This window comes from Schistocerca gregaria, chromosome 1, assembly GCF_023897955.1.
Source record: "Schistocerca gregaria isolate iqSchGreg1 chromosome 1, iqSchGreg1.2, whole genome shotgun sequence".
Taxonomy (NCBI): Eukaryota; Metazoa; Arthropoda; class Insecta; order Orthoptera; family Acrididae; genus Schistocerca; species Schistocerca gregaria.
This window is the reverse complement of record NC_064920.1, coordinates 864,181,660-864,205,693: the sequence shown is the minus strand read 5'-3', so window position 1 is coordinate 864,205,693 and position 24,034 is coordinate 864,181,660. Positions and strand designations below refer to the sequence as shown.

Genomic DNA, 24,034 nt, shown 5'->3' with positions numbered 1-24,034 from the left:
CTGCCACAAATTTTCAAAATCCTCCAGAAGTGTGAATCATGCAGCGAAGGTCGCCCAATGTGGTGTGTGCTTGACCTTTGTGCCTTTTCATTTGTGCACCCTTCCCTTTAGTATGGCAATACACTCAAAACTCAGCATGGTAGCCATCATGTTATGGAAGGGGGGGGGGGGGGGTTAGGGTTTAGGGGTCGGCAAGAACCTGCACACTGATAGGCACCTGACCATGCAGGAATCACGCTGTTGGTGCCTGAGCTGGAAACTCCCCCTGTATGACAAGTACTATGTACCCATCTTGACTGGGGCATGGGGTCTTTGAGAAATGGATTACGGGCCATGTTGCCATTGCTCAGGCTGGGTGGTGCCCACGGGCAGAACCCCTGTTCAGAGTGGGTGGCAAAATGGCACAAATGAATTGGATCAGGTGGAGTTATCTCCTGCTGTTGGCCATTTGGCACCAGCAATCTCTATGAAATGACGGTCCTCTTTCAATGAAGAGAGACTACAGTTCCCTTCCCTGACTACGCCATGTGAGGAACATAGAGCTAAGCAGCAAGCAGAGAAATACTCCCCGCAATACTTGGTTTGTGCAAGGACTGATGGTGATTTATTCTGGGTCACAAAGCTATTATTCTATATGGAGAACTTTGAAGACAAGTCTGTGAAAGTGGCATCCATCTCTAAAATAAAAAGTGGGTCAATTTTGATCAATATGGCTTCCCCTGCCAGTCATGGGCATTGCTAACTTGTAACAAGCTGGGCAACATACTGGAGACTTTCACTCCCCATAGCAGTCTAAATTTAGTTTGGGGCATCATTTTCCACAGAGACCTACTCTTATGATCTGATAGTGAGCTACACACCAACTAGGAGCAGTCGGGAGTACACTTTGTCTTTCATGTACATAGGGGGCCAAAGTACAACAGGGTTGCTGTTGGTGCCTTCATTGTGACCTTTGAGGATAATTCATTACCTGAAAAGGTCAGGATATGGTATACCAATGTGATGTGAAATCATATGTTCTTGCCCCCCCTCCCCTGTGCAGTGCATTAAGTGCCTGAAATTTGGGCACGTGGCTTCATGCTGTATAGATTGTGGAGGAGTGCTGCATGCAAACTCTCCTTATGCACCTGCCCCAATCTCTCTCAATTTCTTGCTTACCAGACCACTCATTTCCAAAGAGAAAAGAAAATACAAGAATACAAAACTCTGGACAAATTAAGTTACCAAGAGTCCAAGAAGAACTATGAACAATGGCACTCGACATGTCAAACAATGTCGTATGACAGCTATGATGATGTCGCCTCCTTCAGCAATGGTGTTCCCACCTGTTACATCTCCTAAGTGGGTCCACAGGGCTGCTCAACCATGCCTTCCCAGCAATTGTTGGGGGCTCCCCTCCCCTCTTGCTGCTTTCCCCACACCTACTTTGGGATCAGTGGCTTCCCACCCACTAGGGACATATGTCCCCACCTCTCAGCTGGAGACAAATCACCTTCTTCCGGATTCTCAAGACACTTTCTTCCAAGGTTTCTACCAGTCTATAACTGGACACCAGCCAGTGGCTGAAGGAGCTACAGGCTGCTGATCACAGCTGCTTCCTTTGTGTAGTTTATCCCTCACCTGTCAGGGTGAGTCATACAATTCCCCATATGCAGGTATAAAAACCTGCAGCCAGGATCATCACAGAGTCAACGAAGTGTTTGGTTGAGACCCTCCTCTCGGGCTCAAAGCCAAAGGGCCCTGATGAACTCTGGGAATGATGCTGCAAACAGCAAGCTCTGGTTGTACTCCCCAGCTGTCTTCACCACCTCCACCAGCCACATGTACAAACTGATGTTCGCCTCAGAACCCAAGCGACAGGCATCATTAGTGCCAACGTGTGCCATGACTTGCAGATGACTCCACCCTGCATGCTCAATAGCCAAGGGGGAACATCCCCCCCCCACCCCCCCACAGACGTACCAAAGGCACATTGGTTTTCTTTCCAGCTGCAAATGCTATCAGCCTAAGGGGCTCCGTGACATGCCTAATGTTCGAGGTCCCAATAACTAGTAAATCCCTCCTCAATTAGCCTGCTCAGACCATTCGAACGAGTGGCCACCTGCCCACTCATAGGGTGAATGGGTGAGACCAGGTGGCTGGTCTCCACATTGGCCCTTCACCATGAGTAATGCAAACATGCTACCACCAGCCACTCACCCTACTGTGAGGGCGGATCCATTGCATTGGGTGCACTAGGAGGTGCCTCGGAAGCAGAACCTATCCATCCTAGCAAGACTAACTGAAGAAGTGAACTATAAAAGCAGACAATCCTATATATGTGACTTGCAACCCTACTGATGTGTCACCAATGGATGCTGGTGTGTTAAAGAGCTACATAGCTGGCTGTTCAGTGAGCAACAATTGCGCAAATAACTGAATGAATTTACACTTACAAAAACACGAGATTAACCTTCTTAAACAGAGAAACATGCACGGAATTTAATAAATATACTACATCGAAAGCACAGAAAAGGACACACTTAACTTGTCTCTCTGTAGATGAACTCATATCACAGTCAAGATCTGGAGCCTAACTGACTGGCTCACTAAATGAACAGACAGTTGCTTTCAACATTAAGCATATGAGCAAGTACTGTTCTACAGAATGAATGAATTTACACTTATAAAAACATGAGATTAACGCTCTTAATCAGAGAAACACACACAAAATTTAATAAATATACTAAGAGGAAAACAAAGAACAGGATAAACACTTAACTTGTTGCTCTGTAGATGCACTCGTATCACAGCCAAGAGCTGGAACCTTCTCAATCTTACTGTCCTTCCCTCAGTCTCATTACTGTGGGTGCCTGCCCAGGTGGACTCTCGACAGTGCTGACTGGGATGCTTTCACCTCTGCTGTCGACCTTGGCTGCCCGCCACATGGAGATATTGATGAGGCAGTCCAGAATACAACTACAGCCACGCATTCAGCAACTGATTTAATGACCCCTTGTTTCTCGGGCTCCCCCCGATGGAAGACAGTACTTTGGTGGTCCTCAGAAATTGTAGATGCCATTTGAGATTATAGGCGTGCTGTCCAATGCCATAAGCGGCACCCGTTAATGGAGCACCTCATTGGCTTTAAGTGGCTCCGTGCCCGGAGCTGCCACCTAATAAAAAGACAAAAGTGCGAATTCTGGGAACAGTATGTTTCAATCATCAGGCCACTTATCTCTCATTCACAGGTTTGGGCTAAGATCAGATGTCTCTATGGATACCAGACACCTGCAGGTGTGCCTGGTCTTACCTTGGATGGCACTGTGTGCACTGACACAGCCGCTGTTGCCGAACATTTTGCTGTGCTCTTTGTCTGAGAATTATCAACCTGCCTTCCATGTCCTAAAACACAACAGTGGGAGTGAAAAGCAATTTACTTCATGCCACCTGGAGCCATATAATGCTCCATTCAGTGAGTGGGATATTTCACTGAAAAAATACGGCAACCAGCCACTTTTTAATGCGTTTTTTATTTACGCCAATATGCATTTCGGGTTTGCACCCATCCTCAGCTGGCAAATTACATGGATCTTCAGTTACTACAGTAGTACAATCTCGCCAGCAGTTTGGATGCTGCAGCAGGCATTCTCCTCTCCTTGTTTTTTCCTGGCTTGTCTTCTTTTTTGCAACAACACAAACACTTTTTATCACGTATTTTGCACAGGCGCACTGAGTTATCCGCCCCAATCAGGCATTCCTATTGCAATCTGTATTCTGCCTTTCCTCTTTGAACTTAGTTGTTTCTCACAAGGTCTGAAAAACTTGATTAATCCTGAAGCCTTCTTCTGCCAATTTTTCTGAGTACTTGACTCATCCGAGGTTTCAAAGGTAGTCTGCACTGACGGTTCAATGGTTGCTGGTTGTCTGGAACATACTGAACTGCTCTGCTTGGTAGAATGGCTGTACTGTTTTCACTGCAGAATTGGTAGCCATTTCTTGCTCTTGAGCATATCCATTTCTGTACTCGTGGGTCCTTTGTCATCTGCAGCGGCTCCTTGAGCAGTTTGCAAGACCTTGACCAGTGCTATCCTCACTTGCGTTCTACATCTACATCTACGGTGTGTGGTGGAGGGCACTTTACGTGCCACTGTCATTACCTCCCTTTCCTGTTCCAGTCGCGTATGGTTCGCGGGAAGAACGACTGTCTGAAAGTCTCCGTGCGCGCTCTAATCTCTCTAATTTTACATTCGTGATCTCCTCAGGAGGTATAAGTAGGGGGAAGCAATGTATTCGATACCTCATCCAGAAACGCACCCTCTTGAAACCTGGCGAGCAATGCAGAGCGCCTCTCTTGCAGAGTGTGCCACTTGAGTTTGTTAAACATCTCTGTAACGCTATCACAGTTACCAAATAACCCTGTGACGAAATGTGCCGCTCTTCTTTGGATCTTCTCTACCTCCTCTGTCAACCCGATCTGGTACGGATCCCACACTGATGAGCAATACTCAAGTATAGGTCGAACGAGTGTTTTGTAAGCCACCTCCTGTGTTGATGGACTACGTTTTCTAAGGACTCTCCCAATGAATCTCAACCTGGTACCCGTCTTACCAACAATTAATTTTATATGATCATTCCACTTCAAATCGTTCCGCACGCATACTCCCAGATATTTTACAGAAGTAACTGCTACCAGTGTTTGTTCCGCTATCATATAATCATACAATAAAGGATCCTTCTTTCTATGTATACGCAATACATTACATTTGTCTATGTTAAGGGTCATTTGCCACTCCCTGCACCAAGTGCCTATCCACTGCAGATCTTCCTGCATTTAGCTACAATTTTCTAATGCTGCAACTTCTCTGTATACTACAGCATCATCCACGAAAAGCCGCATTGAACTTCCGACACTATCTACTAGGTCATTTATATAGATTGTGAAAAGCAATGGTCCCGTAACACTCCCCTGGGGCACACTAGAGGTTACTTTAACGTCTGTAGACGTCTCTCGACGTCTCTCGACGTCTCTCCATTGATAGCAACATGCTGTGTTCTGTTTGCTAAAAACTCTTCAATCCAGCCACACAGCTGGTCTGATATTCCATAGGCTCTTACTTTGTTTATCAGGCGACAGTGTGGAACTGTATCGAACGCCTTCCGGAAGTCAAGAAAAATAGCATCTACCTGAGAGCCTGTATCTAATATTTTCTGGGTCTCATGAACAAATAAAGTGAGTTGGGTCTCACACGATCGCTGTTTCCGGAATCCATGTTGATTCCTACAGAGTAGATTCTGGGTTTCCAAAAACGACATACAGGATTCGCTGTATGCCTTTGAACAGTGTGAATGCTCAGTGACCTTCGCCTGGACCCCGGGCTACATCGGGATCCCAGGGAATTAACTCAGTGATAGTCTGGCCAAAAGGGCTACCAGTAAGCTCTTGAGACTGTTATGCCAAAAACACACCTCTGATTGGTATTACACCATCAAGTTTCTGGTGCCTGGAATGCAGAATTGCTCACCTTGACTTCACCAAGCAAACTATGGGTATAAAGGAGACTGAATCTGTGGAGATACTCCATGCAGGCCTCTCACAAGGACTCTGCCAACCTTTGATGGCTCTGCCCGGCCGTACTTGGCTGGCTCATGGTCATCTCCTCCATAGCGTAAGTGTGGCTCTGTTTGATGGTGGTTTACCTTTTGCTGGGTTGTCCCAACCTAGCCACCCGGCGATGAACTCTTAAATCTCCCTGACTCAATACCCCTGATGTTAGGAGAGGATGCACCTGTGGCTGACTTAGTTTTACATTTTATTCATGAAGCAGGCTTTAATCACTCTCTTTAAGGGAGGGCCACTTATACTTCTCAGCCCATTGAGAGGTCGGCTGAACACTGTGTTGCCCTCCTCTGCCCAGACTGTGCTGCAGCTATCTGGGCTTCATGGTACAGCCCAGTCCTCACCCTACCTGCTCTTTTACTCTTCCTACCCCCCCCCCCTCCGCCCCCCCCCCCCCCCCCCCCCCGTTACCTCCCGTCTTGTGTGGTCTGTGGAACTTGTTCATTTTCTGTCTCTCTGTGCTTCTTTTGCTTGTCCATGTTGTTAGTCTTTCCAAGGTAGTCTCGGAGTAGAGTATTCTGATAAGTGGTAGGGTGTGGGAGATGTATGTCCGCTCATTCCTCTGCACTTCCAGGGGCTTCCAGCTGCTCCCTAGATGGGGTATCTTGCTTGCCTTTCTTCCTCTGTCTCCCATTCTTCTTTTTGTCCCTTACCTCAGTTTTGCTGGCATTGGTAGCCTTTGAATTTTCTTCCCATGGGTTTTCCACAGCAGGCTATCTCTGATCTACAGTCATATAGACCCGTCGGTTCGAGGACAAAAGGATTGATAACCTAGTAGCTTGGTCCCTTTAACCATCAACCAAGCAAGCAAGCAACCAACCAACCAACCAACCAACCAATGTGGTGAGTTTTATAAAGGTAAATATTTAACTTCATCATTGATGGAATTTTGTAAGAGGCTTACACCCACACAGTTTGATCGATTGCATAAGATTTCTCGTGGCTTTTTTCTGCTTTTGGGCATTACTTATCTCACTGAAAAAATATACTCCAAAATTAAATACTGTATACAAAGAATACTTACTGGTCTGAAAAGCGTTTAAAGTCGCTGCTGATAATTACCACTAGTAAGCCTGATCCACAACTGCAAACAATTGTAATTGGGAAGTTACAGTACATAAATCTCAGTAATAATAATTAGTGCTTGATTTCGTTGTGTGAATTGCATATTATGTCATTTTGGTACGGTGTATTTTCAGGAAATCTCATGTAATTAATTACAGTGAAAATGTTAAGCTACATTATATATGTTAGTTAATCTGTATCTTCATTGGTCAAAAATTAAAAAAAAAAGATTGTTGAACGTATTTTGTATGATTTAATTGCAATGTAAATTTCACATTGTGAAGTTTAACTTCGCATAATGGGCATTTTCGATCCTGAATCTTACTCGAAATTGACCCTCGTTAAGTGAAACACTTTTTCCCGTAGAAATATGCCAATGCGTTCTATTTCGAAAAAATAAGTTCTCAAAATAATTTATAATACAGTATTGTAATTTTTTTACGGTGCAGTACGCCCTATTTTACAAGAAAGTTGTCCAAAGATATTCGTGTCTGCCTATGCTTCAAAATTTGTCGACAAAGAAGTAGCATTATCGTTAATCTATTGCCTTATGGGCGTCTTTGGTGAATTCGTGTTGATTAACGACGACAAATCAGAACTTGAATTCATAAACAGATATTGAAACGGAAAGGGTTACCATGGCGCCAGGGAAGAAAAGAATTTGCAACATCGTCGCGGAAGCCGGGGCAGTGGTATGGGTGACAATTGCGGCGCGAGGCGCGTTGCGATCAGTACAGCCTACTGAAAACAGAATTGTAGGAGCTTCTATTCTACAGAGCGGTGTTGTTATAGAACACGTGAGTTAATGTTCATTTATAGTGGCCGAAGGGACCGATCCAGACTCGAAGGTGGTTTTTGAAATGGTTGTCAAAGACTGGAAATAGTAATACTAAACAGACTCGTTACGCGGGACATCGTTTGCTAAACAAGTCAGTTTCTTGAATTTTCTACAACTCGTTGTGCGAATCACTCGTCATGCAAGGTGCTCGATAAGCAAGGTTTGACTGTAATAAAACATAAGTGGATAAATAAGCACAGCGGGCCGGATACACCACGCATGTCTGACCCGTTCCCACGGGCCGGATTGAAGGTGTTCACGGGCTGCTGTTGGCCCACGGACCGTATTTTGGAGACCCCTGACGTAGATTGACCTTTGAAAACTTGGGAAACCCAACTCTAGATGTCTGGGTGTGGGGCTGAACACGGGTCTCCCGAATGCGGTTCTGTTGCATTGAGCACTATGCCATCCCGTCCAGTGCTAAGGTAGAAACGACGTTTTGTCAAAGCCAGGATAAGGACGCATGCGGCACTTATTAATAATTATGAATATGAAATAAAATTAAACGTAACCGTGTTATATCGCTGAGGTTGGTAATGGCAGGTTACTGCGCGAAGTTTACCGAGTTTTGCTAACTCAAAGATATACGAATTTCAAATATAGCTTGTAAAAGTTCCTTTATTTTGTGCACTTTGCCCCCAATTTCTGAACGACGGTTGTCAATAGAAGTCGGAAGTCGTGCCGTTTTTGTTCTGTTTGAGGTCCATGACAACTTTAGGAATCAGCTGAATAATTAATTTAATTTCACCCTAGTTACTACAATTAAGCACCACATTTGAACGTCAACGTAGCTGTAATGCGCATTCGCGAAACGTAGTTACTTCCACGCTACATCAGAAAACGTTAGTTTTCCACCTTTCCACCGACACTTGTTTCTTCGCGACAGAACGTCCACTGTCGGAGAACCGGCCAATTTGATGAAAAAAAATTCTGGGAGAAAAGTTGTAGTGCATTACAATGTGTTTCCAAAAAGTCACAGAAAGTGTCAAAAACTTGCTTGGTTTGTGAATATCGCCATTTATCATTTTTATGGAAATCGCGTGGTAAATGACCGTCAAATTTTTACTTTACATTGGGTTTTCCAATATTCACTCTTGTTGTTTCATTTATTCATTAATACAATCATTCTCTGGATTTATTTGCTCCGCTGTCGAAAACATGTGTTTTCAACAATCTTTTATTTACCACAGCCAAATATGGCAGTGGAGGAGCCATCAGGCAGAAAATCTTATTAGGAACGTCACTGCACTGGAACAGGTACATTGAAAAAGAAAAAAAGAATCCCAACATTTATCGATCTTCGGTTCAGATATTTTACCACAAATCAAAGGGAGAAACAGAAGAACTATTTTTCGTGACGTTACAAGGACATTTTGAGAATAGATCATGGAAATTGTGATGAAACGGAATCCTGATTGAGAAACTCAGTTAAAATCTCGAGTGGGGCACATTCAAGATATTCTTGTGAAGGTAGTACAGTGTTAATTGAGCGAAAAGTTTTTTTCAAATCTAATGTTGCACTTCACAATTATGTTGACTGGCCAAAAGATAATGAAGTATTTGCCTGGGTCAATTTAATTTGTCAGCATTTGGAAGAAAATGAAGATGAATAATAGTTCACACTCTTAACACGTTCTGAAGAATTGTAATAGATACTTCCCAAAGATCGCGACGATACAAAAATGGCTGTTCTATTAAGATTTATTGTCCGTTGGAAAACTAAATCAACACAAGAAAATGATATGATATCGAAACACAAGCTATTGCATCTTATCTTACATGTGTACGAGAATAATAATAAGGTTGTTTAAATGTGATATAAGGTCAGAAGCAACAAAACGAACTCACCTGAACTGTTGAAACTGCTGCTGTAATCTAGAGGACATCAGATCACGAGTTTATGAAGTGCAGACATATCGCCCTTCAAACGTGTTCTTGGATTAAGTTGAAAGTGACTTTCAGAGTCACTGAAATTACTTCTTCGAATTATCATTTGTCCAAAAAAGAAAGGAGACAGTTCAGAGCTGAAGACAATAATCAACTGCATTTCACATTCTGTTTGTAAGATCTTGCGAAGGTGGAATATAAAGATGAAGAGATATTTTAGATGTACTGTCAGCTTTTGAATTAAGCCTATAATGTTACCAGACATTTTGAACTATGCAGTACGCCAGTACGCCAAATTCAGTAGAGATCTGTTGAGACAGTTCTTTTATCCAGTTTTGTTCAACAATATGGACGTCCATACTGACGACTATTGAAAATAAAAATAACCAGTATCAATGTAAGCAAACGTTTTGACCTTTATTTAAAGCTGTTCTGTTAATTTCATTGTTTCCAAAGCTATTATTTTGATGCACGCGATTTCTGTTAAAATGATAAAGGGCGATATTTTTCGTTACTTTCTTATGTTTCTTGAAAATCCACTTTGATGCTCAACAACTTTTCTCTTCCATAACTTGGTGTCAAATTGGTCTATTCTCAGATATTGCACGTATCATATAAATGTAGAAAAGTAGATGTAAGAAACAGAGATTCATATTGTGCACACATAACACTGGTTCAAATAAACATTTAAAAACTGCCAAGACGATAATAACTGTTTCTGCAGTTTCCAGGTATACGAAGGCGACAGTAATATTGTTATTACAAGCTGCTGCCGCGTGAAAGAATGTCGTCTCATTGCACCCAGTCTCGCGCAGGGACAACGCTGTCTGGACTTTCCATGCCATGGCTCCAGACAACCCACATTCCGTTGAATCTCAGCTCACACATTGGCGCCAATATTGTCATCATTGCCATATTCCCCTCGCGCACTACTTCACTGCATTTGGCATATAGCCGCGTGTTGATTACCTTGCAGTCGATTTTAACATCAGTTCCCCCTCTCCATTTTATAATGTCGTCAACATTTCGGGAGGGGTTTGAACACCGTAACCTCTCTCGCCCCTACCCCCTCCGTACCCACGGGTATGCCCTTAATAATTGCAGTTTCTCGATTGGCGCTTTCGTAATTACTTTCCCATCAGAAAGCTGTATGCCATCCACAAGAAAGTGGTTCCATGTAATTTGTACATGTGAGGGACATCCATAAACATCTACGCTTTTTTGCTGGGTCTTGTGGATGCGGGAAACATGAATTGACATGTTCAATATGTAGTTCGTCGTTCCAGACACAACGACTTTTCAGCCCTTGATGAAAAAATGCTGCGACAACATAAGAACCTACATATGACAGGTTGATTGTGGTACGGCGTGATTGCAGCTGTCAACGGAACATAGAGAGGATCCATACAAAGCGCACTGTTCTTGGTACAGTTTGTCATGATTAAATTTCAGTTAGTAACAAAGCTACGATTAAAGCTTTCAGGAGATGTTAACATGCGAGGTATAGTGCTCAAGTAATCGTGGTCGGCTTAGTACAGCCGGAACGGTAGTTCAGGTAGTTCAGCGTGTTCGGTCAGAAAGATAGCCGCCCTCTGTAATTAAAAACTGAGTGAATGGATCGACGATGAACGTGAACGGGTGTTATGGAGCGTTCATCCTAAACAAAAACGCTCGGAACAGTAAGGAATAAAGCGAGATTTTTTTTAAAAAAGTGCTGTGAATAGGGACACACATTCGTAAGGTAAAATGTTAACGTGTTGGTGGCTCATGTCCCACTACATTCAACAACTTTTTTTACTACCATTCCCGTTTTTAATAGGTTCTGACACTTTCTTATAAGTTTAATGTAAGAATACAGAGTTTTTCCGTAAGAGTGTGCAAAAATGGAAAAGGTCATAAGAATGCTCCGCTGAACAACTTGAGATAGGGAACCTGGGGTCGGAGAAGCCAACTTAAAGAGATATGAAAGTAAACTGGTCTACCGGTTTGTCTAGCATTACTGTTTTCCACCTTATTTATAACTATCATGCGTATAAGCTTACGCGAACTATGCAGTTTATTTACATGTAAATTCTTTATTTCCTGCAAGAAAGCAAGGAAGACAAGCCTGATTACTAGGAAGTCATGATGCAGGTTTTGTTGACTTTACATTTCCATTAAGTGGTTCTGTTGTATTGTATTTACATTGTCCCATGACACAACGTGCTATGAATCAACGACAGATCCATTCATTACTCAGTGTTATCCAGAGACGTACAGTACAATACGACGGAGCAGTACTGGTACAGTGTCGCAGAACTGTGTATGGGGCAGTATGTTGAAACGCTCTCGCTGCTGAAAGGCTGTGCAGGGAACGATTTCGTAACAGGCATCATCCATCACGATGAACGCTTATTTCTCTCGATCGACGAATGCAGGAGACAGTTTCATTGGAATGGAGGAACGAGGGATCTAGCAACATGAGGACCTCTAGTACATTCGATTTTGAAGACGAGATGCTCATTTGCTCGTGATGTTCCGAATGGCAGGAATAGCCATATATGGGATGAGGAAAAGCCTCACGCTGTAGTGGAGTCACACTATTAAGTACTTTTGCTGTGAATATCTAGGCCAGCATTGTAGGTAACAATCTCACTGGACTATATCTTCTAGCTGGCCGTCTGAATGACCATATATACTTGAGATTAGTGCAAAGAGTTCTACCTGAGTTGTTGGAGAACGTATCCTTGGCTGTTCGTGAGAGTGTGTGGATTCAACATGACAGTGCACCGCCCCACTTCAGTGCCGTCAGTGCTGTATTTCCTGGTCGCTGTAAGGGGAAGTCCTACGCCATGGCCTGCGAAGTAATCTGAGTGAATCCCCCAAGATTATTTCCTATGGGTATATCTAAAGTCACTTGTGTATGAGGCCCCAGTTGATACGGAGATGGAATTAGTTGCCAGAATTGTAGCTGCCCGTGATGTGATTCGAAGCGCACAAAGGATGTTTGTCAAGGTGCGTCAGACTCTTGTTCGCTGATGTCTTACTTGCATTGAGGTTGATAGCCGTCAGTTTCACCTCATTTTGTAAGATACAGTGCAAATTGTACATTCATTATGTCATTTATGGTATATGCACTTAAGTGTAACTAAAATAATAAAGTACACAGCAATGTGATTTGATTGCTATTATATCCTTAAGCTGGCTTCTTCGACCCCTGTTCCGCTTGCAATTCCTGGTACGTAGAAATATGGTAAGGATGAAATGTATGATGAGGTAGAATTCTCAAAACCGACGTCTTTGAAATTCCCGATTACCACTCAATTTGTTGCTGATGTGCGGATTAGCCCCGGCGGCAGCTAAAACACTTATTTAGGTATCTTCATTTGTTGTTGTTCTTGGCTGCGTCTTCTTCTTTGGCTGATTAGATTAGATTAGATTTACTTTCATTCCAATTGATCCTTAGTGAGGTGGTCCTCCAGGATGTGGAATATGTCAGAAAAACAACAATACATGACAAATACTTACATCTAAAACAATTAAGCTAATGTACCATTCCGTAACAGAAGAAATGTTGAATTTAATTGATGAAAGGAGAAAATATAAAAACGCAGTAAATGAAGCAGGCAAAAAGGAATACAGACGTCTCGAAAATGAGATCGACAGGAAGTGCAAAATGGCTAAGCAGGTATGGCTAGAGGACAAATGTAAGGATGTAGAGGCTCATCTCACTAGGGGTAAGATAGATACTGCCTACAGGAAAATTAAGAGAACCACTTGTATGAACATCAAGAGCTCAGATGGAAACCCAGTTCTAAGCAAAGAAGGGAAAGCAGAAAGGTGGAAGTAGTATATAGAGGGTCTATACAAGGGCGATGTACTTGAGAACAATATTATGGAAATGGAAGAGGATGTGGATGAAGATGAAGTGGGAAATACGATACTGCGTGAAGAGTTTGACAGAGCACTGAAAGACCTGAGCCGAAACAAGGCCCCCGGAGTACACAACATTCCATTGGGACTACTGACGGCCTTGGGAGAGCCAGTCCTGACAAAACTCTACCATCTGGTGAACAAGATGTATGAAACAGGCGAAATACCCGCAGACTTCAAGAAGAATATAATAATTCCTATCCCAAAGAAAGCAGGTGTTGACAGATGTGAAAATTACCGAACAATTAGTTTAATAAGTCACAGCTGCAAAATACTAACACGAATTCTTTACAGACGAATGGAAAAACTAGTAGAAGCCGAAATGTTGGAACGCGTGAGGCAATACTGACCTTACGACTTATCTTAGAAGAAAGATTAAGGAAAGGCAAACCTACGTTTCTAGCATTCGCAGACTTAGGGAAAGCTTTTGACAATGTTGACTGGAATACTCTCTTTCAAATTCTAAAGGTGGCAGGGGTAAAATACAGTGAGCGAAAGGCTATTTACAATTTGTACAGAAATCAGATGGCAGTTATAAGAGTCGAGGGACATGAAAGGGAAGCAGTTTTTGGGAAGGGAGTAAGACAGGGTTGTAGCCTCTCCCCGATGTTATTCAATCTCTATATAGAGCAAGCAGTAAAGGAAACAAAAGAAAAATTCGGTGTAGGTATTAAAATCCATGGAGAAGAAATAAAAACTTTGAGGTTCGCCGATAACATCGTAATTCTGCCAGAGACAGCAAAGGACTTGGAAGAGCAGTTGAATGGAATGGATAGTGTCTTGAAAGGAGGATATAAGATGAACATCAACAAAAGCAAAACGAGGATAATGGAATGTAGTCGAATTAAGTCGGGTGCTGCTGAGGGAATTAGATTAGGAAATGAAGACACTTAAAGTAGTAAAGGAGTTTTGCTATTTGGGGAGCAAAATAACTGATGATGGTCGAAGTAGAGAGGATATAAAATGTAGACTGGCAATGGCAAGGGAAGCGTTTCTGAAGAAGAGAAATTTGTTAACATCGAGTATAGATTTAAGTGTCAGGAAGTCATTTCTGAAAGTATTTGTATGGAGTGTAGCCATGTATGGAAGTGAAACATGGGCGATAAATAGTTTGGACAAGAAGAGAATAGAAGCTTTCGAAATGTGGTGCTACAGAAGAATGCTGAAGATTAGATGGGTAGATCACGTAACTAATGAGGAAGTATTGAATAGGATTGGGGAGAAGAGAAGTTTGTGGCACAACTTGACCAGAAGAAGGGATCGGTTGATAGGACATGTTCTGAGGCGTCAAGGGATCACCAATGTAGTATTGGAGAGCAGTGTGGAGGGTAAAAATCGTAGAGGGAGACCAAGAGATGAATACACTAAGCAGATTCAGAAGGATGTAGGTTGCACTAGGTACTGGAAGATGAAGAAGCTTGCACAGGATAGAGTAGCATGGAGAGCTGCATCAAACCAGTCTCAGGACTGAAGACCACAACAACAACACACCATTCCACAGGTCCGAAGTGGAATGATCGCCATTTTTTAATGAACACTATATGAAAGTCATTTTACAAATACTAATGCACTGAATTTAAAATAAAAAAGTTTATTTATTTATTTATAAGGTAATAAACATGTAATATAACTACTATAATACTTATTTCCAATGAACACATAACTGCACTGAAATGGTGCAAAAGTTGGATTGTACTTACACACACACACACACACACACACACACACACACACACACACACACACATTTACAATGAACACATTACTGCACACCTTCTTGTACAAGACTAAGTGACTTTAAGTCCTTGTGAAGATTATTCTTATTTCTAGTATTGGTTCCATGAATTGAGCTGTTGGTTTGAAAAAGTGAGATATTTTTAATGACAAATTTCATTAAGGAATAAATATATTGGGAAGCAGTAGTAGTTAGTATCCCTAGTTCCCAGAACAGGCTTCTACAGGATGTTCTTGAGTTCACACCACATGTAACTCTTACTGCACGTTTTTGTGCCCGGAAAACTTTAGCTTGGCTTGATAAATTACCCCAAAAAATAATCCCATATGACGTTATGGAATGAAAGTAAGCATAGTATGCCAGCTTTTTCATTTTTATATCCCCTATGTCTGACAAAATTCGCATTGCAAACAGAGATATGTTAAGACGCTTCAGCAGTTCTGTGGTGTGCTCCTCCCAGTTGAATTTATTATCAAGCTGTAATCCCAAGAATTTAACACTGTCCACTTCTTGTCATCGTATGTTAGACATATACTGGTGGGACACCCCTTACTAGTTCTGAACTGCATGTAGTGTGTTTTTTCAAAGTTTAGTGACAAAGAATTGGCTAGGAACCAGTGATTAATGTCCACAAATATTTTATTAGCTGATCTTTCTAAGACTACGCTGAAATATATCGATCTTATGTAAATATATGTGCACTCTGTTTGAGGAGTGAGTTTGTTCGATTGGCTTTAATCTACATGACAGTTTGCACTAGTTGCAGTAAGGTATCTTCCCCCTTTCACCTTTTAAATTTTGTGTTTCATATGTTGTAAAGTTTCTGCTACTGAGTTTTACTAAAAAGTGAAAACGATGAAATAATTTTTCCTTCTCGTGAAGAACTATTGTAAAGTGGTATCGCACTATTAGTGATGAAACTTTTATAAGCCGATGTTTTTATTGACTGAACATGGTACTTCTCTTTTTGACTTAACTTGTTCATGGAAATCGAAGTTTTTATTCATGTGTACTACACGCAGAATGAACTGACTTGCACATGGACAAGGGATTTCACTGTACGTTCTAACGGAACTAATACAGGAATTTTACGCCCGTCCATTTCGTGAACAGTGTGATTTAAGGGCCAGATGCACAAGTCGCATCGTTTCTGAGTGCTCAGCAGCACTTTGAACTCGGCACGCTCATCATTGGCTTTCAAAAGCACCATCCGTCTGCCGGGGCCTCAACGCAGGCCGGCTTGCGCACAGGTAAAAGCGAGGCCCGGCGGTCATCGGCGTTTTCCGCAGAAAGAGGGAGTGTCTCGCGCCAGTAAAACATCGGGTTGCGTTGACGTTTTGTAACCGACACTGCCATCACATTACTGGTTGCTGCACACGCCTGGCCAACGACAGTAAACTGCTGACTCAGAAATCTGTGTTGTAACACAATTAACGCTGTAAATCACTGAGAAGGGGGGCCCTGTGTGATTCAATCGCGTATTCAATATTCCGTTGATTACTGATTCCCCCCCCCCCCCCCCCCCCACCGGAATACTAGCCTATTAGTGTACTCTATACAGTATAGTTCCCACAGAGACTAATACAAAGAAGAAACTTTTGACAGAAAAAAGTATAACGTGTAAGCTACTGTTTTTCATTTACAGTGGTTCCTAATTTATGACCGAGCGAGTTGGCGCAGTGGTTAGCACACTGGACTCGCATTCGGGAGGAAGACGGTTCAATCCCGTCTCCGGCCATCCTGATTTAGGTTTCCCGTGATTTCCCTAAATCGTTTCAGGCAAATGACGGGATAGTTCCTTTGAAAGGGCACGGCCGATTTCCTTCCCAATCCTTCCCTAACCCGAGCTTGCGCTCCGTCTCTAATGACCTCGTTGCAAACGGGAAGTTAAACACTACCCACCACCACCACCACCACCTAATTTATGAGGGATGGAACCACTTTAATCTTTCTATATACGTGCTGAATGTGTGCCTACCATGTTAATTTGAGATCTAGGTGCATAACTAGCCGTCTGACAGAGAACACTTATGAATTCCGTTATCAAATTTGTGATGGAAACTGTAAATAGCGTCAGCAAAGAGAATTTTCAGATAAAAAATAAGAGTCCATTAGACTTGCAAAAGATGTAAACCAAGAAACTCCTGTAAGCCATTGTTTTCGAGTTTAGATATTCTATCTGTTCTGTGTGTTTACATTAGGCAGACTCTCTTTTTTAAAAACAAACATAATGGGCAAGCAGATCTTTTAAGTAGTGACAAAAACCATCTTAACAATGTCGTTGTTGTAATCATCTTCATTCCGAAGACATATGATACAGCTCTCCATACTAGTGCCCTGCAAACCTCTTCATCTCCGAATAACTGCTCCAACCTACACCATTTTTAATGTGCCTACTGTAATCATCTCTTTAATAGCATAAACTATATATTAGAAAAAAAGCAAGTAAATCCCAGCAGCAAATAAACAACAAACAAAAAATAACAAAGAACGCAAGCGAAGTAAGGCTAAGCAAGCGATATGGGGAAAGGCAAATGTGTAGCACACGTGTTAATAGCTACATTCAGAATGGTTGAATATGTGTAACCAGGTGTTCTCTGAAACCTTGTGGATATGGCCACGTGGTGTCAATTTCCGTCCGAAACGTCACCAAATCGAGACCGCCAATAGGCGCTAGACACTCGTGGGCAGAAAAGAGGGGTGTGTTTCCGCGGCATGGTAGCGGGACGAGCTAAGATGGAGGGGCCTGTGACTTAGAATATGGAATATCGTTAGTAGTATAATTTTAATGAAAATATCTTCAAATTCCGCCTAGAAGCATGCTAGAAAGAAACCAATGGCAGTTTTAGATTCGCGTCAGTGAAACAAGCACATTGAACATAAATCTATGTTTGAAGCTTTAATAGTTAATTAGTTATTAACATTATTACCGTTATTGCTTATAACAAATTGTAACAGTTGAACCCATCACGAAAGTCACACTTACTATGCACCAGATGAGAGAGGATAATACCATCAATATAATGACCGGATACTTTTCTAATTAAACAAATATACCATAATCTTACAAACAATTTATGTACTTTATTTACATAAATAGTATGGAATCCTCCACATATACACAAATGAACTTACCAGCGTGTGCTTCCTTCTTTAATGTTCCGTAACATTCGATGTTTATTTAATTATAATTGTGATTTGTAAAATAGGTCAAGTTAGTGTTTCGAATATTAGGATGTGACGATAGATTTGTTTAAAATTGCTGAAATAGTGCATAAATAATTTTATTAAGAGGTCAGGCCAAAAAGATTTTCCATATGTTTTATCATTAGTATTTCTATGAAGTTATTGTGAAAATTGAGAGTGGTGGCCAAGCTGAAAGTACTGCACTGAATCGTGGAGTCGTCATGTGACCGAACCTTTAAAGAAGCGTGCAGGGCAAAGGTCTTACTCTTTCGTCTGACATCCTGTGGCCGGAGTATTCGGTGAGGTATTTCATCCTTGGTTTCGTCTGGATTCTGTAAAGTTATCGGCGGACGTAAGCCGCGAGCGTTACTTTCTTGTAACGGTGCTTAATATCATAGGCGCGTGTGATAATTTGTGCGTGTCGCGACTCTGATTTGAATCTTCCGAGGCATTTCAGTTAGAAACGAGATCTCGCACGAGCAACTTAGATTCTGTTGTGTGTCACAGCAGTTGTGGTCTTGTAAAGACTCGTCGTTAAACGGATTTATGTTGTGATGGACTTGAACTGTTTTAGTTGCAATTAATAGCGTTTATGGCTATAAAATTTCAGATTCGCAGGGAATGATTAAGCTCATGCTAGCGAACGTTGAGAGTGAGTTCAGATTTTTCAGAGTTTATTGCACTGATGTAGTTAATTATTTAGCGCATGCTGCTGAGTGTAAATGCAATACCTACACAAAGTAATTCCAAATTTTGGACTGCTGTTTGATACTGAGCAGTTATTTAATGAGATATTTGCATGTGGTCACCATTAGCATACATTATGCATTTCTGAAAAGTGAGCCCGCTTCTCATGGTCGTGCGGTAGCGTTCTCGCTTCCTATGCCCGGGTTCCCGGGTTCGATTCCCAGTGGGGTCAGGGGTTTTCTCTGCCTCGTGATGGCTGGGTGTTGTGTGATGTCCTTAGGTTAGTTAGGTTTAAGTAGTTCTAAGTTCTAGGGGACTGATGACCATAGATGTTAAGTCCCATAGTGCTCAGAGCCATTCGAACCATTTTTTTCTGAAAAGTGAAAGGGATTTATAAGAGTATGTTTTGAGTAGTATTGTTACCCTTCAGGATTTCAGCCTACAGATCCAACCTCAGTTCATCTTTTATAATTCACTGCGTGTCTCACTGCTAGTATAAGGTTTTCATTTAAACATTATCATGTTCAGTTGTTGAGCTATAGAGCGAAGTGTATCACCACCTCTTAGCCATGCTCAATGGCAGTACATTGCCCGGTCTCTGGCGGAACTGAAGTGGCAACCGTTTGGATCAAAAGGGGTACACTACGTAAGTAGTAGGAGCAAGGCCTCGCGGAATGGTCACAATCTGAATATCAGAGTCGTAAAATATCAACTGTTTCCCTCCTGAAAATCCACAAGCATGTTACTACGTGGACGTACAATACAATCGTACACTTCATCAAATGTCACCTCCCATTGACGTTCATTTCGTCAAAAGAACCGTCCCCATCCACCCATCGAAAGAGAGAGCGCACATATGAGCTCGATGTCAGACAATGACTGTGCCTCAGCTTTCATCGAAACGCATCACTCAAATCTCCATGGTGACACTGGAACTATCTTGAAAACAGTCTCTTCAATGCTGACCAGATAGTGGAACACAAGACTTTGTAACACTTTGTAGAGAGAGTGTGAATTTCACTGCTTTGAATATGTCCTCTCATTTCCACTTGGTTTGCTTCTTCCCGGAGAGCGAACATTTGATTTGAGTTTCAGAGAAAATTTTCTTCAAAACATCCTTCACATTATTAGGAGCTAGATTATTTGTAGCCAATTGACTCCTTTTGTCTGTGACGAAAGGCCTTCAGGTACTCTCTCAAAACTCTCTCTTTTACTTTGAGAACACTGCACATAAGTTAGAGAAATTTTTTCCTATGCTCTTAATTCTGTCGCTCGATTCTGGAGCCGAGACAGTTCTTCATTTTCTGCCTACAGTAAATCAGTTAATGTGGACTGATCAGCTTTCTTTCTTGGATGTAAAGTTTTAAAATGTTTCCAGCTCCTCTTTCAGACCTGTTCTCACCCAAATCTGCCTGCCTTGCTTTCTTTTGTCTTTCAACAACTGTGCGAACGCATTTACCAACGGGAAGGTTCACACATGGTACAGCAGGTCTCAGAACCTTTCTGATCGATATATTTAAAATCTTCACTCGGAAGTCCTGGAATAACTATCTGATTTAAAATGCTGTGAGGTAAGGTATTTATCACATTAATATGGCCTTTCCAATAACATTTTGTGGTCAGTACTCGTAGAAGCTGTACATCTCAGAGGAATTGATGGTAGGTAAGTCCAGTTCCTTCATCTTCCCATCGTAAGACAAACAACCTGGGACCACAAAACCAGGCATTTTTGTCTTATAGCATATGAATAAACAAGGCACAACTTGTAATTCTTCATGCTTTCCCGGCGATCTGTTGACATCTTGGATATTTGGGAATCCCGAATATCCAAGATGTCAACAAGGCACAACTTAGCTGCATGTGCGCACACACGATATAAGCTTTCACAATAACAGTAGCGTCTGCACTACTACGACCTCAAGCTTAGATGGTGACATCATATGTAGAAGAATAATTTCCTCACTTGGTCAGTGCATTTCATCTGGGCCTCATCTGGATCAGCCAGTCTTCACCACCAAACTGTGTTGCAGTTAGCTGCAGCCCTACTAGTACCACTGAGTCCAATGCTGTAGACTTAGCATCCTCCAACCGATGGGCCTCTACATTGGAGCTCTACAGTTTGGGCATGTGGTCACCATTGCCCTTATGGGCAGACACTGCTACTGTCAAGAGTTATCTTATCAGTGCTATGTCCGTGGCATGATTGTGCATGCTGCAGTGCACACTGTCCTGTGCTGTCGCGTAGTCTCTAGTCTGCACTGCGAGCTGCCACACACAGCTATGGTCAGCGATTCTTCCAGAGTCGTTGCTGTCATCACCCACTGACCAGGACACTCTGGTACCCCACCCAGAATGGTGGATTACTGGCTTCCTGACATCTTCCAGCCTAGCTGCACCACCTACCATAGAGTTCTGTATGTCCATCATTCTGATTGAAGATTTGAGGGACTTAGGCCATTCACTTACATTATGAAATGGAGCACCTGCAAACATCCTTTCAGTACTCAATACACCATCTTTAGGTCTTAACTGATGCTGAGGGGGTGAATTCCCATTGCACACACAATGCCATCAGTGGCCAACATGTATTAACTGGTTTCTGTAGACTGTAACAGCGATGTCAATACCAACTTGATTGTTGCAGAGACAACATTGTTGTTACAGTCTACAGAAACCAGCTCATAGATATTGGCCGCTGATAGTGTCATGTACACTCCTGGAAATTGAAATAAGAACACCGTGAATTCATTGTCCCAGGAAGGGGAAACTTTATTGACACATTACTGGGGTCAGATACATCACATGATCACACTGACAGAACCACAGGCACATACACAGGCAACAGAGCATGCACAATGTCGGCACTAGTGCAGTGTATATCCACCTTTCGCAGCAATGCAGGCTGCTATTCTCCCATGGAGACGATCGTAGAGATGCTGGATGTAGTCCTGTGGAACGGCTTGCCATGCCATTTCCACCTGGCGCCTCAGTTGGACCAGCGTTCGTGCTGGACGTGCAGACCACGTGAGACGACGCTTCATCCAGTCCCAAACATGCTCAATGGGGGACAGATCCGGAGATCTTGCTGGCCAGGGTAGTTGACTTACACCTTCTAGAGCACGTTGGGTGGCACGGGATACATGCGGACGTGCATTGTCCTGTTGGAACAGCAAGTTCCCTTGCCGGTCTAGGAATGGTAGAACGATGGGTTCGATGACGGTTTGTATGTACCGTGCACTATTCAGTGTCCCCTCGACGATCACCAGAGGTGTACGGCCAGTGTAGGAGATCGCTCCCCACACCATGATGCCGGGTGTTGGCCCTGTGTGCCTCGGTCGTATGCAGTCCTGATTGTGGCTCTCACCTGCACGGCGCCAAATACGCATACGACCATCATTGGCACCAAGGCAGAAGCGACTCTCATCGCTGAAGACGACACGTTTCCATTCGTCCCTCCATTCACGCCTGTCGTGACACCACTGGAGGCGGGCTGCACGATGTTGGGGCGTGAGCGGAAGACGGCCTAACGGTGTGCGGGACCGTAGCCCAGCTTCATGGAGACGATTGCGAATGGTCCTCGCCGATACCCCATGAGCAAGTGTCCTAATTTGCTGGGAAGTAGCGGTGCGATCCCCTACGGCACTGCGTAGGATCCTACGGTCTTGGCGTGCATCCGTGCGTTGCTGCAGTCCGGTCCCAGGTCGACGGGCACGTGCACCTTCCGCCGTCCACTGGCGACAACATCGATGTACTGTGGAGACCTCACGCCCCACGTGTTGAGCAATTCGGCGGTACGTCCACCCGGCCTCCCGCATGCCCACTATATGCCCTCGCTCAAAGTCCGTCAACTGCACATACGGTTCACGTCCACGCTTTCGCGGCATGCTACCAGTGTTAACGACTGCGATGGAGCTCCGTATGCCACGGCAAACTGGCTGACACTGACGGCGGCGGTGCACAGATGCTGCGCAGCTAGCGCCATTCGACGGCCAACACTGCGGTTCCTGGTGTGTCCGCTGTACCGTGCGTGTGATCATTGCTTGTACAGCCCTCTCGCAGTGTCCGGAGCAAGTATGGTGGGTCTGACACACCGGTGTCAATGTGTTCCTTTTTCCATTTCCAGGAGTGTATATGATGGGGGTTCACCCCCTCAGTGTCAGTTGCAAAAACTGGTAGCTGTATCACAACATCCAAAGGATGGCTGCATGTGTTCCATTTTATTATACCTGCCATTGAGGTCCACCACTCCTGCTTCAATAGTTAGTATGACCAACAGTGAACTGTATATTTACAATCAGCCCCTAAGTAGAGTTTATTTCTTAATACTTCTTTAGAGAATTAGCTCAATCTTTCCCTGAAATTGTAAACTGCCTAATAAGGTTTTTGTCATGCCTTAATGTGGATGGAATTTGGTTAGGAAAAATAGAGGTCAGTTATTAGTTTCATTATGATGTGTTCTGTGAAATTACTTGCACACCCTAGTTATTGGACTAAGAAGTTAGTGGTTAACTAAATGCCACAGGCCACTTGAAGCCTGAAAGGAGGAACTGTTATCTAATATTAAGTTGGCGGTGTCTTCGATATAAAATTTGAATGCTGTGAAAGCATTAAGCCAGATATATTTTCTGCTGCTTGCTTTTTCACTACCAGAATGCACAACAAATGCTTTGTTGTGTTGCTTCAATGCTGATTGTACCATAAACTGGAATATGTTGATACCCCATAAACTGGAATATGTTGATACCCGTATCCTATTAGACAATGCAGTGTGGAAACCAAACACTGCCACTGTAGGCAATGGTAAATGTATTACAAAGGTTAATTAAAGTTGCAGGTGCCCATGGTTCCATTTGAAACTGAACTTGAAGGCTTGAAATGCTGAGTATAATGCAGGGATCCTGCCAGACAAACCCATATGCACTCGACTGTCTCATAACTGTTTATTTCCAAGCATTCATCTGCTGATCTTGGGTCAATCCGTTTAAAATCCCCTAATATGAATAAAATTTGTTGGTGAACATTTTTTATTTTCTTGTTTTCTTTTTTTTATCATGAGTTCCCTATAGGCAGGCATTACAGAACACTGTTTTAAAAACTTTTATAAGTCATAGGTTTTTCCTGGGAG

At 42.8% G+C, this 24,034-nt stretch overlaps 1 protein-coding gene across 2 annotated transcripts in view; it reads left to right on the top strand.

Moving 5' to 3' along the window:
- The window catches only part of LOC126307472 (WD repeat-containing protein 73-like), a 107,044-nt gene that overhangs the window by 28,289 nt on the left and 54,721 nt on the right, over positions 1-24,034 (top strand). Inside the window, exon 1 of one of the 2 annotated variants that reach the window (XM_049992083.1) lies at positions 18,746-18,874. The exons of the other annotated variant lie outside the window; for it this stretch is intronic. The gene's annotated coding sequence lies outside the window, so the exon portion shown is untranslated. Of the gene's footprint in view, positions 1-18,745; positions 18,875-24,034 lie in introns of those variants that run through there. 2 annotated transcript variants of the gene reach the window in all.